This window comes from Lactuca saligna, chromosome 9, assembly GCF_052625555.1.
Source record: "Lactuca saligna cultivar CGN05327 chromosome 9, ASM5262555v1, whole genome shotgun sequence".
Lineage (NCBI taxonomy): Eukaryota > Viridiplantae > Streptophyta > Magnoliopsida > Asterales > Asteraceae > Lactuca > Lactuca saligna.
This window is the reverse complement of record NC_136425.1, coordinates 193,127,160-193,141,774: the sequence shown is the minus strand read 5'-3', so window position 1 is coordinate 193,141,774 and position 14,615 is coordinate 193,127,160. Positions and strand designations below refer to the sequence as shown.

At 32.8% G+C, this 14,615-nt stretch overlaps 1 long non-coding RNA gene across 1 annotated transcript; it reads right to left on the bottom strand.

Moving 5' to 3' along the window:
* Window positions 1-2,570: 2,570 nt before the first annotated feature.
* On the bottom strand, window positions 2,571-4,832 carry LOC145018340 (uncharacterized). The gene is made up of 4 exons (XR_013666960.1): window positions 4,727-4,832; window positions 4,510-4,541; window positions 3,268-4,410; window positions 2,571-3,094 (listed from the first exon to the last, which is right to left on the bottom strand). It is a non-coding gene; the product is annotated as an uncharacterized LOC145018340 (long non-coding RNA).
* Window positions 4,833-14,615: the final 9,783 nt, after the last annotated feature.

Here is a 14,615-nt window from a genome sequence, read left to right as displayed (position 1 = left end):
CCACTTACTTTATATTTGTTAATTTTGCCTAGGTTATTTCTTCAACTTCTCATTGAATATGGTGGACATAGTAGAGCTCATTGTTGTCAAAATTTTGGGGTATGTTCTAAGTTGGACCATTTTTCCGCTTTGTTTTGCTTTGATTGTCTGCTGGTGCATTTAGGAAGTACCATGCTGCTTGATAGTACAATGTTTTTTATGTGGTTTTTGTTCAGACTTGGTTGTATACCAATACATTTAAAAAATACATTGCCTCTATGGTTTCATGTTCAATAGTACATTGCTTTTGTTGGATTAACGTATGGCTTACTTATGTGTACTTCTTATCTAAGGATTTGGTTTATCAAGAGTCCACTATAACATATATTGTTATCTGTTATTGTAGCATGCGTATTGAAGACTTTGTTTCAAATTAATGATTTTGTCTATCATTTGTATTCAACATTCAAATCATAAAATGAAATTATCCAAGAAATATAGGCATACCTTGTTTTGTCACCTTACATTTTTTTTAAAAATTTTGTTTGTTATATGTAACTAATTTTTCGTAGTACTTAACCTACCAAATGATACATTTGAACGCTAAGATGGAGGTGTTTGGAATTTTTGGTATGAAATGGTCCTATTCTGTTTAATTGTTCTTTTATATATTTAAAATAATTAAATACCTCTACATATTTCTTTGAGTGGTTAACAACAAAATAATAGTAGTTTTGGTTTTAAGTTTACTGCAAAACAATTTAATTACCTTGCTTAACTAAATCATGTACGTTTGAACATCTTTTCAACTTTATTATGTTATATATATTGAATAATTGAAAATAGGAGTTTGAGTATTATATGTAAAACCCGTTTCATCCAATCTCAAACAAGTGAATTAATTTTATATAAATAAACATATATATCTTATCATGTTGTTTTTTTTGGAAAGAAGGGTCTTTCCTAACCAAAGTCTCAATGTCACCTTATGTGCACCATGATAGTACTATTCGTTATTGCAACACCGATCAACAACAGTATGAGTGTTCCTTTAAATAAAATATGTTTTCGATTGGAATTATTTGTCGAAAGTAACAATTCGCAGCCGCTGTTTTGCGCGGGTACACAACTAGTATATATATATATATATATATATATATATATATATATATATATATATATATATATATATATATATATTAGTTATGTTTTAAGACCCATGCTAAGCACTGGCCATGAAGGGTGATTTGGGTATATCATAATTTAAGGTACGATCATATAAGGAGTTTATTCTTCAAAATACAATATCTTCATAAACAAAAGTGAAAGGGCAATATTATAATTAGGGAAAACAATGAAAGGGCAATATTATAATTAGGGAAAACAATGAAACTACAATGATGTGATCAATGCATTCACATCATTGTAGTTTCATTGTTTTCCCTAATTATAATATTCAAAATACAACTCATCAGAAAAAAAAATTAAATGACTAATTGTATTCTTTGACATAACATATTTAATTAATATATTTAATACCACTATTAACCATGTTGTCATCGAAATTTGACTTACATGTAGTCCAAAGTTTGTTCCAAAATTTTGAGCCCAATGACGTTAATAATAGTTCGAACACAGTCTAAAGCAAGAATTAAAGGAACATATGGCTAAGTTTGAGTTTTTAACCATAATAGAGGATTGGAAAAAAATATTTACAATATTAGGGTTCGTTGAAAAATATTTATCAAAATGGTATTTTTTTTTTTTTACTTTTCAGTTTTCTTTTCATTTTTTTTAAATACCTTATTTTTCTTTTTTCTCTTTTATTCCTTCTTTTTACTGTTATATATATATATATATATATATATATATATGTATATATATATATATATATATATAACAACTTTATTTTAGTTTTTTTGTTACATTTTTTACTGGTTTTTAAATAACAGTTTTTCTTTTTTATCTTTTTTTTTCTGTTTTTTTTTAATATCCGTTTTTATTATACCACCTTTTGACCATCAAAATTTAGCCATCATAAATTAAAAACACAATATATTTTAAGGTATAAAAACTCTAACATTCACATAGAATGTTTTTAAGGTAAAAATAACTCAACATTGTTTGTTACAAAAAAAAAAAAAAAACACCACAAAACAACTCCAACATTATTTATTAAAAATAGAAAAACATCAAAATTAACTTGAACTTGAACCGATAACAAATCCTTACCTGTATAATAATAATAAGAGAATAATCACAACAAATACCATAATTTTTTTTTTAAAACTACCTTGGCATAGACGAACGTCGTTTTCGATTATTCCCTAGTTGTCTACAAATTCCACGAAGATTGACATTTCTTTCTTCTTTAATATTCATACCATTTTTTAGTCTATTTGAATGAGGACGACCTTTTTTACTTCGTAATAGTTCTAAATTTAGAAGTAATTCATTAAATGGTGATTGTGACCAATACGCTTCATGAGAAAGGAGGGAGAACTAAGATGCCCAAGTAGCACAATAGTATTCATTCGAGTAACATTGATCAACATATTGCCAACTATTCAAAGAGAGTTTGACACATGCACTCAAGACATGAGAACAAGGATATTTAAATGCATCCCATTTACCACATGTGAAAGTTTTTTGTTCTAAATAACTACTTGCACATTTCGACCTCTTTGAGTTATCAACTCAAATATACATTTTTCTCGGTTAAAAGATCTTAAAGAATGTGCACTTGCTTTTGCCATCAAAGCTACTTGTTTTAGAACAACATGTGGAGTATGCGCATCTCCGTTAGCTTGAGAACTAGATCCTAAAGGATGTCTCACATCAAAATAATGCACCATTCTATAGAATGGTAGTTGCACACAAGCTGTGATTGGTAAAAAACGAGCACCTTTAAGTATATTATTGAAAATCTATGATAAATTTGTTGTGAGCAACCCATATCTCCTTCCACCATCATGTTCAAGTGTCCATCTATTAAGTGGATGACACTCCTACCATTGTCGAGCACGTGGATTTAACTTCTCAATTTCTTTCATAATGGAGTTAAACTTTCGAATTTGATTTTGACTCCCGGCACGATAAGCTAAAGCTTCCAATTCTGAATTACGAAACTTGTCATAAAAGTTGTTGATGAAATGTCGTAAGAAATACCTTTAAAATAAATAATAATAATAATAATAATAATAATAATAATAATAATAATAATAATGTAAGTTAATGAAGCAAGTTATCGAAATGTCATAAAAGAATACTTTAAAAATATAACAATACCTATGAAAACCACGTGGCTCCAACCATGGAGATCCATGCTCATTGACAACCTTAAGAATTCCACCATGACGATCATATATTAGACATATGTCTTCACGGTCTTTTACCACATGATTCTTGACATGAGAAAGAAATCAATCCCAAGTATCATAAGATTCATTTTCTACAATAGCAAATGCAAGTGGCAAAATTTGATTATTACCATCAATTCCCATTGTAATCAACATCTTACCCTTATATTTACCATACAAGTGTGTGCCATCAATGCTAATCACCGGTCGACAATAATGAAACCCTTGGATAGAGGGAGAAAAAGCCCAAAAAACACACCTAAATTCAACTTCATTCACATCAGTTGATCTTGAAACACACCATTCAACTATAGTTCCTGGATTGAACTTTTGAAGTGCGCCTAGATATTTTGGTAAAGTGATATAAGACTCTTCCTAGTTTCTAAACACATGTTCAATTGCTTTTTGCTTTCCAACCCAAAGCTTCTTATATGAAGGAGTATAACCCAATGTTTCAACTATTTGAGCTCTCAAATCCTGAATACTGATCGAAGGTTGCTCTTTTATATGGTGTCTAGTTTCCATAGCAATCAAGCTTGCATCTAGGTTCGGATGGTATTGAGAAAGATTATAGTGTAAACAAGTGTGTGGACCAGTATATGATGTGATTCAAAATAATCACTACGTTTACGTTTACTTGCATGAAGTCTCTATTTGCAACCAGATTGCAAGTACAACTTTCATCTTAGAGTCCAAATAGTTGGGTGTGACTCAATGACCTCAATTTGTTTATGTGTCCTAATGCTATGTATCTTGATTGTTCTAACAAGTTCCTTTTATCCTTGAAAGAATTTTTTCCCAACTCTTGCGTAAAATCATTCTTACTCGTTGATTGTGTCACAATCCAATTGTCATCAATAGTTAAATTTGTTCCTTCCATATTAGTAAAAGTTGAAGGCACTTTAAGATTATTATCAAAAGATGCGTCCTCGTCATCTTTATCTCCAATTTCATCTTCCAATATCTCATTTAACTCAACTTCATTGTCTATATTCATCACATTAGTCACAACAACAGCTTGGGAGATTATCGAAAAAAGTTCATTGTCAATCATATCTATTATAGAATTCATCTACAAAACAAATAAAAACAAACAAATTTTGATCAAAAAATTATCATATGAATTTGTGCTAACAAGAAAAAAGAAACATAAGGAAATATTTGCAATCACCTTTCATCTAAAAAAAGCTGTGATAAATCCATCTACAAGAAAAAAATAAACACAAACGAAATTTGATCAATAGTTCGTCCTAATGAGAAGCAAAATCAAGAATAGGAATAGAGAAGAAAAAAGTAAATAGAAAACTAAAGAACCAGAATCAAAAATACGATAATAGAGAACAAAAAAGTTAAACAGAAAGGATGTAGGAAGAATCAAAATCGCATACCTTGAATGGAGGAAGGGTGTGGGCAACAGATGGATGAGGCTACAGCTCGCTGACGACGGATGGATGTGGCTGTAGGTGGCCGGCGATGGTGGATGTGCGACAGCCGACAACGACCAGACGATGGTGGAGCCCTAATTGCGTTTATGTTTTTTTTTCTTTCTATTTGTGTCTCGTTCGTTCCCACCTTCCAGGTAATCCAAAAAAGCGTTTTTTTTTAAAATAATAATATTAGTTTTCAAATTAAAATAATACCATTTTGGTAAATATTTTTGAAAGTACCCTAATATGGTAAATATTTTTTCCAATGACTCTAATATGCTTAAAAACTTGGCTAAGTTTATCGTTTGCAGAAAATTAAGGTAATGATTAACGCCTAAGGAAGCTTACACCTAATTTAATTGCACATAGATGATCAAAGAGTTTATCTTCTTGTCCCAAGTTGATTTTCCTAAACATCACTATGAATATTTAAGCATATTTTCTTTTGATTCTTTTGGCCTTGCCTTCTCCCTTGTAAGATCTATGATAGGTCAATCGTTTGCAACCCCGTGGATGAAGACTCTACACATATAGTGTCAAGTAAGTTATAACTTATTGAGGTTATATCATCTGTTAAAAACAAAATTTTAAAATCTTAAAAAATAAAAATAAAAATAAGGCACATTGTAGAACCATTTCAATTCGATAAGTAGTAATCTTCATCAACTAAAAGCTTGGATTGAAGATCACAATTCAAGGCATGGAGCTCGTATTTCACCCCATTCACATTTCACCCTAATTTTATGGAGCAAAAATCTGATGCACCCCAACGATAGTAAAAGAATGTCATATTCATTAATGTCTAGTTAGAAATGGGGTCCTTTGGACCACCTCTTCTCTTGGTTTTCCTGATAAACCATTGAGATGACATGAAATCGATACAAGTCGCAAAAAAAAAAAAAAACACGTGCCAAGAAATTATATCTTATTTATGGAGTATAAAACTACAAAATGTCATTCTAATTTGTTAAAGTTTTTTTTAACAAAGTTCTCATATCTAATACTTTTATAGTCATAAAATAGAATTGATTATTACCTCACCAGAAATATGAATGTAAAGACAGGTATGTTGACACTTTTTTTTTAACATTAAACCATCAAAGACCACACCTAGGGAATTTCCCTTCCCTGATATCCAAATTCACTAAATGAAATTACACTTTGTTAAACAAGCGTCTTTAATAATATTCTTTTATCGTTACCAAATCTATCTCTAGGCAAACAATGACATTAAAAGTTGAGAAAATAAAAGGTAATAATCAGGGACATTGAACTTGCTTTGATTTCAGATAGAATATATTGGTCTAATTGAGAATTTATACAATGATGAACAAAACCCAAAAATCTTAAGATTCCAATGAGATATATAGGTTTTCAATTTATTTGTATTCCTCGTATTCCTTATTTGATCCGGAGCGTACCTAAGACTTGCAAACAATCCGAAATCAAAATCAACCAAAATAATAAGGATTTGAAAATGAAAAGTTCACAGTTATGCTCATGTATTAAAGGGGTTAATTTAAAAAAAAAGTTAAATATAAAAATCAAAATATTTGAAGACTTTGAATTTATAAGAAAAATAAGAAAAATAATAAATTATTATAATTAAAATGTTTTTTTATCTTATAAATTTAAAAAAATAATTTAAATAAATAAACAAAAGAAACTAATGAGCTTTAATTTGGGAATTTTAAAATTAAAATGTAAGTTAATTAATGAAATTAATATCCATATATTACTACATATTTTGCAATTATTACATTAAAATATTATATTGAATTCAATAAAATAGAAAAACTTATAAAATGACATGTGTAAAAAAAATTAATTCAAAATAACCACAAAATGATATTTGACAAAGGGAATGAGAATGTGTCATGTGACAAAAAAACCTTTATTTATTAGAGTAGATTTGTGAACAAAGATTACTAAATGATTTTGCTAAATATACAACTAACACATACATTGAAATGTTTGAATAAATTTGATGAATTTTTTTGATTTTATTCCATATGGAATTTTATCAAACACATTTTGTGCAACATTAGGATTGTCAATAATGAACTACAAAATTAGGAAACAACCAATCGTGAAAGATTATTACTTTATGCTAGTTGATTTGATTTTTCCATTTATTCTACTTAGATACACCTTGGAAGTGATCGTAGGGATGGAGAATGTTTAATCTATTTCCCTATTGGATGACAAATCAAACAAGTGGGTTTACTTGAAAATCGATACACCTCGGTAGTTTTAGTTATGGAGGCCAAAAAAATGGAAAACAATTTTCTATTTTTCATGTGAATGATAGATTCTCTCGTAGGGGAAATCATGGAAAACCATGGGAGACCACCGATTGAAATGCAGTAAGTCACAAAAGCAGCGATTGAGATGGACAAAATCAATAGATGCCTTGTGGTAAAAAAAAGTAGGAGAATGGTAACAGGAAACATATATAGGATTGAAATAAAATGTAAGTAATTTTTGACCTATGTTAAATTAGCAAAGACGAATCAATTCATAAGACAAATAGTTGAATAGGCGAATTATTTTGCCGCAAAATCAAGATTTTTTTGAAATGGATGGTGTGGCCTACGGTTAGAAGATAAAAGAATCGACATGAATGTGCAGAAGATCAAGCATGAGACGTGCACATCGACGTTATGATACATTTTGTTGGTTAGAAGGTAGGTGAAGTGGACACATTAGAAGGGTATGACTTTCTTGTAGGAGGCACGAGAAAAAAGGGTGTTTACATATAATAATGAAACTAGCATAGTTACCCATGCTTCGCATGGGTCATTGTAATTCATTTAGATTTTATTTGTATTCCTTTTTTGATGAGAAAGGTTGAAGATTAACATTGTTTAAATTAGATTTCTTTAGAACTATAAATAAGTCAAAATAGGACCACAATACAAATAGAAAAAAGTAGTGTGGCAGGTTTAAAAACGGGGAAAATAGTGTGGGCAGTTGGAAAATAGTGTGAGCAATTGGTGAATAATAGTCATCGGAGTCCCTACCAATTTTTGGTTTCCTATCGTATCCGTACCATATATATATATATATACACACACACACACACGATAGCATGCCTCCTAAACACACTGTAAAGAACCAAAGACGCTTGATATATAGCCTGGTCAGCCAATGGTCTTTTTAATATTTGGCACCTATTCCAACCTAGAAAGAAATGACCCTCGATAGTCGGGTTCCATCTTGGAACCCACGTGGGAAAATCGATAGACAACAAGTAGACACATGGTAACTCCAGTATAGGTGCACGCACCACTAATACAACTAAGTCAATCATGGCTCAGATAGGGGACAAAGGTCTGACACCCTTATCTCCACAAGCAAGATTGTAACATCATGTTTTGAGAAATTTCTTATTTCGGGATTGTGGGCAATAAATGGATCAAGTAAAGGCCTTGGGCTTCAAGTAAATAGTGTTTAGACCCTATTGGGTGTTGATAGAATTGGTTATGCGATTCAAGCCTTTGGATTTTATTGGAGTCAAATGGTATCACTCAATTATATAGATTTTATGAAGAAAAATATATACTTCATAGTTATAGTTTATATGGTTATTGTAGACAGTCAGTATTGTCTAAGTAAGTGTAAAAAGTACAACTTAGACAAGCTGTTGGAGCTAGCTTATTTAGTTAATCTAAAGATATGTTGATAGAAGTCCATATGTCGAAAACTGAATAACATCTCCTGATAAATGGAAGACCCTGAAAAATTCTATTAGCACCAAAGGCATGAACACACCATCTACTATAGATTGATCAGTGTGTCCAGACACTGATGGTTATACACAGATGATATTTCCATATTTCTACACATTTTCAGGCAATATTTTAATACATTTTGATTAATATTTTTGTTATTTGCAAAGATATAGGGTACTTATAATATTGAATTGTATTTTGCAGCCAAAATGAACATTCTTGAATAAAAAGGACCAAAAACGACAAGGATTAGAACTTTGGAGGATTAAAGCTTAAAAGATGAAGATTTCAGCTAACACTTGACCTCACGACATGAGGAATAACCTCTCACGACGTGAGCATCAATGTTCTAGAAGATAAACATTCGGAAGCCAAAATCAGTGTTCGATACGAATTATAACTGAGCTCACAAAGTGAGCAATATCTCACGATGTGAGCAGAGTGATTACGAAAAACTATATATATATATATATATATATATATATATATATATATATATATATATATATATCCTTGGCACTTAAGAATATGGGAGTTTTGTTAGAGATTAGGAGGTTTTAGAGAGAGAGTTTTGGAGAAAAATAAGCCATAGAATTCAATTGTTAAGAATCCAAGGAAGAAATATTGATTGAAGATCATGACCATTATTTAGTTTGATACATTCAACTATGTTTTTATTTATTAAATTTATGTGTTTGATTTCAACCATGAGTAACTGAGTATACCTGCTTCTGTTTAGTTAGATAAGGCTCCAACTCATGGATTAGTTTATTAGTTATGGATATTAGTAGTTGGTTATAAGCTTGTGTTTGATTGTTAATAACTAGCATGATAATATTTGATACTTAAATTGGTTGAATTCATGTTCTATGTAGCTTAGTGACTATTAAATTGCATGAACTTGATACCTAGTGATTTAGTGACCATTGAAATGCTAGAGCTAGGATCGAAAAAATCTTTGATAAGTAATTAAAGTAATTAAATTTAGATTTGTCGGAGAATATAAATTATGACCATAATTGTGTTTGTTTAATAAATCTTACATAGCTACATTCATAAGTCATAACTGATTATGTGTTTAATTATGTGTGACCATGTATAGTTTTACATGAATTAGTGAAACATTAATACATTTGGACTTAAATTATTAATAATATAGTAATTGGTAACCAACGTTAACTATGCTTAATTAGTAGCTAACCATAGATGATAAGTGGATTCGAACTAAACATAAGTGTTTTTAGTTATTGATTGAATTTGATAGTTAAGTGATTAAGTTTGTCTGAACTTGCAAAATCGGATAAAAACCCAATTAACCTTTTCTTTTATTAGATTATTTTTAGTAGGTAAATTAGTTAATTAAATCTGTTTCCAGTGTTCGATACCCGACTATTTGTGCTATATTATTTGCGAAAATCTACACTGCCTTTAGTCGAATAGCTAGTTAGATAGGAGCTAAAATTAGGTGTAGTAGTATTTTGACACATCAAGTTTTTGGCGCCATTGCTGGAGAATAACTATTTAGTTTGAAATTTATTTGCTTAGGTTAATCGATCCTTTTTATGGGTGCAAAACCTGCAAAAAGTTAATTTTGAGCATTAGTTTTTTTATGTTTCTTTTTTCGTTTTTTGTTTCTGTTTGGATTTTCTGCGACAAAACGAGGTGGTATTCCCTACCACGTCATGGTGAACGTTTAGTAGGGCTTTTTAAGTAGTTTTTGTTCAATTTTATGTTTTTGTTGCAGTAATGCATGACACGTGGATCCAACACACCTTTGATACCACCACTTGAAGATCCAGAGTCAGCCCTTCGTAAAAAGGCGGATAAGAATGTAGGAGAAACCCAACCACCATAGAAGTCACCTTTTAAAGATCTTAAATCAGTTTTTGGAAAGAAGAAAGGGAAGAAGGTGGGTGAATCGAGCAATTCCTCAAAGAATGAAAGCAAGTTTGAAAGTTTTGAGCAAAATCCTACTCTTCATGAATCCAAATACGAGTCCAAGTCCGAATTAGAAAAAGAAGAGAGAGAAACCGAAAACGAGCCAAAAGACAAAATGGAAAAAATATTGCCAACATGTCCATGGAGGCATATAAGAAAAGTATCCAAAAGAACATCGGTCCCGGTTTAGTGCAACGTGCAATTCCTGCTACCGCAACATTCGAGCTGAAGGGACATATTCTTTCTGTGCTTAAGGAAGTCCCATTTTCCAGGAAAGATCATGAGGATGCTTACAAGCACCTTAATGAAGTCAATGACATAGTTGATTAATTCAACATCCCGAATGTTCAACGAGAGAAGATGCTATTGAGAATTCCCACCCAGTGCAATTACTACTTGGGCACAGATGCGTGAACAATTCCTAGAACATTTTTTCCCACCCTCTAAAGTTGCTAAACTTAAGAAATCCATAGCAAACTTTGAGCATCAACCAGGTGAATCCCTCTACGAGGCATGAGATAGATATAACGGATTAATAAGAACTTATCCCCAAAACGATTTTAATGAGCAACAAGAGGTATCATTCTTCTATGATGGAGTAAACGTGATGACAAGGAAACTCGTTGATTCTCAAGGACCTTTAACAAAGAAAAATACCAGTAAGATTAAGGAATTTATTGAAGAGTTTTATAAGCATTCCCGTGAATACTACAATCCTAGATATCATGGAGCGAAAGGCATTGGGTGTAGCACTTCTGAAGATACGAGAGCTGTTTTAGCTATGCTAAATACAATGGACCAAAGAATGAAAAAGATGGACCAATCCATACATGTTGTTCGTGTTGTTTGTGAAAGATGCAATGGTCCACATTTGACATAAGATTGCCACTTGGAAAAGAACGGGAATAAGAAGGCTCAAGTATGCTACTCAAGTGGAGACAAATATGATGAAGACTGGAGGAAGCTAAAGAAAGAGTGGTTGCCATATGATGAATATAAAAAGAAAAAAGAAATTTTTTTAGGCAAAATGGCTGAGGCTTTTATCAAAAAGAGAAACCGCCACCTGAAAAGAAGGTTAATTTAGAGTCCATGCTGACTAGATTTATGGAAGCTTCAGAGAAACGACATGATGAGACTGATGTGGTGAAAAGAGACCAATAAATTCTCACGAGGGACCAGCAAGCTTTGCTAAGGAATCATCAAGCATCAACCCAAAAGATCGGAGCTCAACTTGGACAATTAACTACATTGGTTAATAAAAGACTCACTCCACAAATTCCCGACAAAAAGCCTCAACCACAAGTCATGGTAATAGAAACTGAAGAAGATACTATCTCTGAGTTCCTAGAATCCCTATAAGTAAAGCCACATCAACTTGAACCACAACTTAAGAAGTCGAAGATAGAAAGAAAAAATTCATGCTAAATCTACATTCTCACAACGTGAGCATTCTAGTCCCATGACGTGGGGTGGGTCTAATCAGAAATTTTTTGCTTATGTTGAGACTTATCATCCTCCGCTACCATTTCCTTCTCGAGCTAAAACTCACCCATTGGAGCAGTAACATTTAAAACTTATGAAACAAGTGAAGTATATTCCTATAAACACTCAGTTTATTGAATTAGTGTCTCAAGTTCCAAAGTACGCAAAATTTTTGCAAGACTTAATCGATACTCGCCAACAATTAGAGAAGAATTCCAAGGTGATCCTTTGTGAGCAGAGTTCTAAAGTGATACTGGGTGAATTACCAACGAAAATGGGAGATCCTGGATGCCTCACTCTCCCATGTCAATTTGGAAATAACATGAAGACTTATGCTTTAGCCGATTCTGGAGCAGACATAAATTTAATGCCTTACTGGTGCTATCAAAAGCTAAATCTTCCAAATTTAACGGCTACTAGAATGACGATTCACATGGATAATCGTTTAGTGACTCATCCTCAAGGCATAGTCGAGGATATATTGGTAAAGATTTGGAAAATTATTTTTCCAGTTGATTTTGTGTTTTAGATATGAAAGAAGATACCAATGTCCCAGTAATTCTTGGTCGCCTTTTGCTAAATACTGCTCGAGCCTTGGAAGACATTCGTAAGTCTAAATTTACATTGACAGTTGGAGACGAAGATGTTACCTTTGGAGTGGAAGATTGATTTCAGAATGATTATGCTCTAAATGAAGTATTCAATATAGATGAATAAAATGAGCTTGAAGAATTAGAAAGATTAATGGAAGAGGAAATCCAGTCAATTCAACAAGTCAAACGTACAAAGCCAAGAAGGTTGAACCTATGACACTAAAGAGTAAAGATAAAGCAGAATCTAAACTTGTGGGAATAAAGGGGTAAAAAGAAAGCTTGAAGAGGGTGATGCTAAGGTTAAAAAGGATAACTCTAAAAAGGCTTATCTTAGGAGGGTACAAGCTTACAAGAAAATATGGAAGGCTCAAAAGATGCAATTGGTGAAGGAAACTCCTACAGATTCAACGTGAGACAACACAAAGTATGGCTCATGACTCCAACAAAAAGAAGTGCTTCTCGGGAGGCTACTCGAGCTCAGTTTGCGATTTTCTTTTCGTTTTTGCATTTTTTATTTTTGCAATTTTAGTTGAATTTTAGTGTAAATAATCATCAAAGTCATCTAAATGTTTAGAAAACGGTAAAAATCAAGTATGGGGTTCATAAATATTGAGTGGTTGATTTTTATTTAGGAAGAAACTGAAGTTTTTTAAAAAATGGACTTTTTGTTGGGTCCAGTCATCCTTAGGATGGAATACCCTCGTATCACGCACATGTTTGGTCTAATCGACCCTCGGTTGGAATTCCAAACATGTCAGATCCACTCAATCGTAGGGTCCGATTATCCTCACGACGGAATACCCTATATTGGAATACCACTATATACATAAATCGGGTCTACACTATATGCATAACTCGGGTCTAACCAGTAACATGAAATCCAAGGACCTATCCTTGCATTTCATCTAAAATCCCCTGATTCGTCACAACCGAGTACCACTCATCTGAAATACCGGGTTCTAGCCTGGTCGCCGAGCTAAAGGACTCCCACATAGTTGCCTCACACGACTTCCGAAAGAGATCCTTCCGTGGAACTAGTTACCACTAGTTATCATGCCACTGAGACGCTAACAACCTCCTGATCCAACTGATCAGATCCCTACATCAAATCCCGTCGTTACCAAATCCACTGCTAAAAACGATTGCTACATGACTGTAGTGACGTTCCTACAGTCTTATCACTGGCTTAACCAGGTCTAATCCCTCCGTGGAAACCCATAGACCAATCTGTGGATTTCCACATTCTGACTGCTACACCCGAACTGGTGGTTACTAGTGTCCCTTCCGCGTCCTAGCAACGCGCTCATACTATCTACCAACCTAGTGAATGTTGCGGCTACACCCATAGACTTACATCACTCTATCCCTATTCTCTAACCTTGTGAATGCTATGGCTACCCCCACAGTCTTATGACACTTTCCATACTATCTGATCGCTAGTGAATGCTACGACTACCCCCGCAGTCTTATAACACTTTCCATACTACCTGATCTCTAGTGAATGCTACGGCTACCCCCGAAGTCTTACAACAATTTCCATACTAACTGATCGCTAATGAATGCTACAGCTACCCCCACAGTCTTACAACACTTTCCATACTGGTCGAACACGCGCTCAACCTAACACACCACTGAACTTAATTCATGGCTAGAATCCCAGCCTGATTTCCCCAAGTTCGACTATCAAGAACCGAGAAGATGCGATTCACATGCTGGGGAGTTTTACCGAACTCCCAACTCACACAACACTCAAACCTAGCATCCACTAGGGTTGTCTTTGTTGGATAAGGTGTCTAAGTCCATAACTATTTCTGGTAAATACTTGACCCGACCCAGCATGGTCCATTTGGGTTGCATGGCATAATGCAATTGAATAAACTAAATGAGAGAAATAACACTTATGGTTATTAATATATTATAAGTTCTAATATATTAATAATATTATTTAATTAGTTTTGATCAAGAATTAATTAAGTGATCAAAAGATAACTAATTAGATATATGGGTAGATTAAGTATATCTTCCATATCTTATATAGTGGGCTAAGAGGCTCCATGGATTGTCAAGTTGGGTTCCACCCATAGGATGCTCCATGGAGTTAAC